Source organism: Triticum urartu, chromosome 7, assembly GCF_003073215.2.
Source record: "Triticum urartu cultivar G1812 chromosome 7, Tu2.1, whole genome shotgun sequence".
Lineage (NCBI taxonomy): Eukaryota > Viridiplantae > Streptophyta > Magnoliopsida > Poales > Poaceae > Triticum > Triticum urartu.
The window spans coordinates 600,654,649-600,660,320 of record NC_053028.1 but is presented as its reverse complement, the minus strand read 5'-3'; the positions used below and the strand labels follow the sequence as shown (position 1 = coordinate 600,660,320).

Here is a 5,672-nt window from a genome sequence, read left to right as displayed (position 1 = left end):
AATGAGAAATGTGCATAGAAAAAAAGTTGACCATGTATTAAAACATGGTCAAACTTGTATTTGAAAAATGCCAATCAAACATTTAAAAATGTAAAATGTGTATACAAAAAAATTGACCATGTATTAAAGAATTGTTAATCTTTTTTAGAAAATATTAATCAAGCATTGGAAAAATGTTTAAAATGTGGATAAAAATGCCGACTGTGTATTAAACAAATATTAACCAAGCCTTTGAAAAAGTTAAATGTGTGTGCAAGAAATGTTTCTTATATATATGAAAAAATATATAAAAAACAATGTGTTTGATGTGAATAAAGTATTTCAAAAATGTTAATCAAGCATTTGAAAATTGTTAAATGTGTATAGAAAAATGTTACCCATGTATTAGAAATATGTTAATCTTGTTTTGCAATTTTTTAATCAAGCATTTGTAAATATTAAAATATTCATGGAAGAAATATTTACCTCATGATATTAAAAATTTATATTGTATTTGAAAAATGTTTAAAATGTGTATAGAAAAAATGTTGACCATGTATTAAAGAAATCGTTAACCATTTATTAGAAATATGTTCTTGATGTACACGAATAATGTAGAATTAAAACTAAAAAAACATTGAAAACAGAAAAGGAAACAAAAGAAACCAAACAAAAAGGAAAAGGGAAAAAGGAAATCAATGAAAAATGCAAAAAAATAATGAAAACTGTAAGGAAATGAAGAAAAACTAAAGAAAATCGATGTAAACCAAGAAAAAAGAAAGAAACAAAGAAAAAGAAAAGAAAAACGATGTAAACCAAGAAAAAACAAAGACAAAGAAAAGAATAATGAGAAAGAATAGCAAAACGGATAAAAACAATCAAAGAAACAAAAGAGAAATCAAAGGAAATGAAAGAAAAAAGAAAAAACCGAAGTATAATGACGAAAGAGCCGGACAAGGAATAAAGAAAACAAAACAAAACAAAAAAAGTCCGAATGAACACATCAGCAAATGACCGGAACGAGTAACACAGTATTGGGCCAGCCCATAGGCACGTGCTGTGCAGGAAAGCTTCATTGAGACGGATGGTGGTCTCGCTATAAGCGAGACATATCATTCTTTTTTTTTTTTGCGGGAAAGCGAGACATGTCATTCGCCTGATGGAACAAACGTGAGACAGTGAACAAAAAAAAACATTTAAACGGACTGCCCAGAAATGACAGGGGGAAAAGTTAGTTAAGTGCCCGAGTCTCTCTCGTGCCAGGTAAATGGTAATTTTTCCAAGAAAAAAAGGTAAATGGTAATCTTGTCTCAAATAAAAAATGTGTAAATGGTAATCAGATTGAAACCCCTGGAAAAAAGGTAATCACACTGCATTGCCTTAAAAAAAGGTAATCACACTGCACATGAAAACAAATCGCACAACTTTATCCTGCATGATGTCGATCGCTGTCTGTGCCAAAACATACGGGAATACTCGTAATCATGCACGCAGGGACGGAGTCAGGATTTTGACATAGGGGAGGCAAAGTTTCACACTAAAAGCATCTCTAGTGAATGGTGTAAATTTGGACGTGTATATCTCCATATACACGTTCATATACATCTTGCTAAATTATACACATCCCAATTTTTCAGTGGAACGTATAAGTTAGGACGTGTATATTTCCAACGGCTATATTTCCAACGGCTATATTTTCAATGGCTATATTTTCAATGGCCATATTTCCGATCTATATAAACCACCCCTACCACCTCTCTTCCAGCACACTTCTACCTGTGACTTCTCTTCTCACCTAGATTTCTCTATGGTTTCTCACGCAACACAATGAACACATCCACTTGGGACATGAGTTCTTCGTCATCTTTATCTGGCGACGATGAACTCATACTTGCAGCATTCGCCGAGCGCGAGGAGTAAGAGAGGAAGAACGCTCGACGCCATGGCGGTTCCAAGCATGGACGTCAGTCAATCGATCGAGGAAGAGATGCCGGATTTGTTCTTCTGTGGGACGACTACTTCAAAGAGATTCCTCGCTTTCCCGAACATTTGTTTCGACGAAGGTTCGTAATTAGTACACTTCTCTGCTTTGGTCATTTTTTCATTTCCCTGTCTCATTTACTTTTTATGCACAGATTTAGAATGTCGCGTACTTTGTTCAACCGCATAGCTGATGGATTAGAAATTTCGATGAACATAATCAGCTTAAACTTGATCTAATTGATCATGTGTGGCAAAAGTTTGGAAACGAGTGATGTCCTAGTTATAAGTTTGTCTCCGTGCATCCTCCCTCTCATTTCGTGCATCTTCATTCTTTTTTAGTGCAATCTCCTCTTTTCGCAATTCCAATTGCTGTGCGTAGCGAGCATTTCTTGCCGCCTCTTTGATCTCATCCTTCTCTAGCTTTGCTGCACCCACAGTTTCTAATGACAGCTTGCAAGCACTGTCATCAGCTTTACCTCTCTTATCCTTCTTCACACCATCAGGTCTTTTCTCATGTTCAAGAGCATCAGTGCGTATCGAGGTAGCATCAGACAGGCCTGGGCATTCGGTTAACCCGAACCGATCGGTTCGGTTCTTCGGGTTAATAAAAATTTCGGTTTTGCAAAATTGATGACCGATCGGTCTTCCAAAATCCTGCTAACCGAGAGTTCGGTGGACCGAGACTTCGGTTCGGTCGTCGTTTTCAAGACCGAAGAAGCCAAACAACTTGCCAGTAGAAAAAAAAATCAAGAAATACATGTATGACCGAAGGGAATGGGGAGAGGAGATGCAGCTGCATCCTACTGGAGCATCTCAGCAGACCGATTCAGCTAGCAGACCTGTAACTTGAAGAACAAAATTGCAGGCCGGTGCTCGGGAAGCAGATGTCCCTGTAGGCATGGCGAATTGGAGGATGGAGCGCTGGTGGAAACTTCTATTGGAGACGGTCTCTGTGGGGAAGAAATTCGAGGAAGGAGGAGATGTTGCGGTGCCGGCGCTGGCGCCAGCCAGAGGGATCGATTGGCGGCTGCTTAGATCTGGCGGTTCCCTGGATGTGGATAAGGTGCGGCGGTGGCAGCCCCCTTTTTTGCGTCGAAGTGAGTTTTCTCACGGGAAGCGTTAAACTAATCCAAGTGAAGGCTTAAACGGACGCATCCAAGTTTAGTTGATATTGTGGGCTATGGGCCTAATGCATTGAATTGGCCTGTTACTATTCTTTCTCGGTTACTTACGGTACTTTGGGTAGTCGAGGGTCATAACCGAAACGACCGATGTAATATCGGTTTTACAGAGTTGCTGACCGAATTTAGTACTGATTTTTTTGGTTTCGGTCTATTCGGATACGGTCCCGGTTCTTTCGGTTTGGTAGTTCGGTCTTCGGTTAAAATGCCCACCCCTAGCATCAGTACGTACCGAGGATGTATCACCCAGATCATTGGTGGCTGTGCCCGGACTTGCATCAATGGTCTTCTTTTGTTTTTTAAGAGAAGTTTCAACTTCTCTTGTCTGCCACTTTGGATACTTCGAAAACTCTACATAGCAATGCATCAGTGTGAAAGGCTTCTTTTTTTAAGATCCATTTCCTTGAACAAAATGTGTGCATCGTTTGTCTGCACATATAAATATGTTGTCAAAATAAGCACAACACATATAGAATATTGCACATCACATATAGAACTACAAGAAATGCGCATACCTTTTCTTCTATAGTCCTTCCACTTTCTTGCCTATTTAAAATCTGCTGAAGGCAACCACAAAATTTAGAGGTCTCTCTGTTAATTGTTGTGTAACGGCAATTGATTGCATTAGCATTACGCTCCGGCCATGATGATTCCTTGTGTGTGTTGTAGTACTCTGAAATTCTATCCCAATAAGCATCTCGGTTTTGATCTGTCCCAACAATATCCAAACTTGTATTTTCCCATGCTGCTATGAGAACCTTGTCCTCATCACTAGACCAATTTTTTCCTTTGTTGGATTTTCCTTTCTCTGTTATTGCAGAACGATGCTGAGTTGATGGAGTTGCCTGCTCTCCAATTGGACTATCTGGTTGTGTTTGTGTGTAACCAAAACCAATGGTGTCCAAGAAGCTTTGGTCACCATCCATCTGCAAGCAACCAATGCATAGCTATTTTAGACCACAATCTGACATCAAATTGACATGGCCAAGCAACAATTTGCAATAGACAAATATCAAATATCAACACCAGATGGAGAAAGCATTGCAATTTCCTGCTTTTTCCCACCCACTCGGCCTCACTGCTTCGATTCAGAGCTGCCTCTCCCCTGCCCGTCGACCTCACTCCTCTCCCCAGGCCGCAGGCCGCCGGCCTCCCCAGCCTGTCAACCTCCTACCTCTCCCCAGGCCGCAACTAGCACCGCCCGCACCCGCACTCTGCCGCCCGCATCCCGCACCCCGCCCGCATCCCGCACAGTGCCGCCCCGCCGCCCGCATCTCGCATGATGCTGCCCGCAGCTAGCCCCGCCCGCAGCTAGCGCCGCCCGCTGCCCGCACAGCCTCCCCATGCGGCCGACCTCCCGCCGCCGCCAGATCTAGCTGCAGGGCGTGCACCGCCCCCCCCCCTCCCGCTCGTGAGCAAGGCCGAAGAGGAAGAAATTGTTACCTTGGGCGACGGCCGAAGAAGAAACGCGACGGCGACCTGGGGGCGAGCTCCTCCGATTCTTCCTCCGGGCGGGCGCGGGACGAAGCAGCCGTCTCGTTTTCGCGAGCTGGCGAGCGTGGCTTGCTCGTGTATATTTCCACGCCTCGTACCGTCGTGGACTGGGCGTGGATGTTTACACGCCCTTTTACACGAGTCGCTGGGAGTAATTTTTTAGCTGGCATCGTGTATATTTGCTATACACGTCCATATAGATGATCCACTAGAGATGCTCTAAGTCTCATACGCAATGGCTATGTTGTAAAAAAAATAGGGTCTGGTCTAATGGAGATGACATGGTGCCAACATACCCTTTTTGTGTCTATTCATTGCATTCACATGATCAAAACTTGATAAAAAATTGACAAATGACAAAAGAAATTCACAACACTAGGAACACCGGATAATCTTAAGAAATAATAATTTGTAATAATGCAATGTGGGTAAATAATATATTACCAATCTCATTATTTATTGGAAGTGGCGAGATGGACCTTACTGACTCAACACAGTCCCAAAATCAGAATCGAAAATTTACGAATTAATTCTGATCTCTTCTTCTTCATGTTTACACAAGCACAAGTAGGAGTGTGATAATTGATTCTAAATTTGTCTGATTATACTTCTATAATTTTTAAATCAAAGAACAAATCTTATGTGAGAATCAAATACCTTTTCCCCTAGTGTGGTTGTTGTTCATAAGTGGGTCCGCTCTGCTGGGAACGGCGGCATGTGCATGGATCGACACCTGCGTATATCCCGGCGAAGCGGCGATCCCTTCCCTTCTCCGCTTCTCTCGATGGTGAGCCGATGAAGAGATCCGATCACAGTAGCCATCAGGTCAGTTTCGATAGCAGCGGCGGCTTGGAGAGATTAGTGATATGGGAGTGCATAATCAGGTCGTGGCTGCGTGCTGCAATTAACAGGCCACTTTTCCTTTCACGATGGCCTGTTAGGCAATATTCTTTATGATGATTTTTTTATATTTTAGCGTGCAATGAGCTGCACATGGGCTGAAACGTTCATGTTAACTAGATCGGGAGCGCGCCT

The 5,672-nt window shown here is 42.2% G+C and overlaps 1 pseudogene; it reads right to left on the bottom strand.

Annotated features, from left to right (window-relative positions):
- Positions 1-2,238: 2,238 nt before the first annotated feature.
- Positions 2,239-4,488, bottom strand: LOC125519142 (annotated as a pseudogene).
- Positions 4,489-5,672: the final 1,184 nt, after the last annotated feature.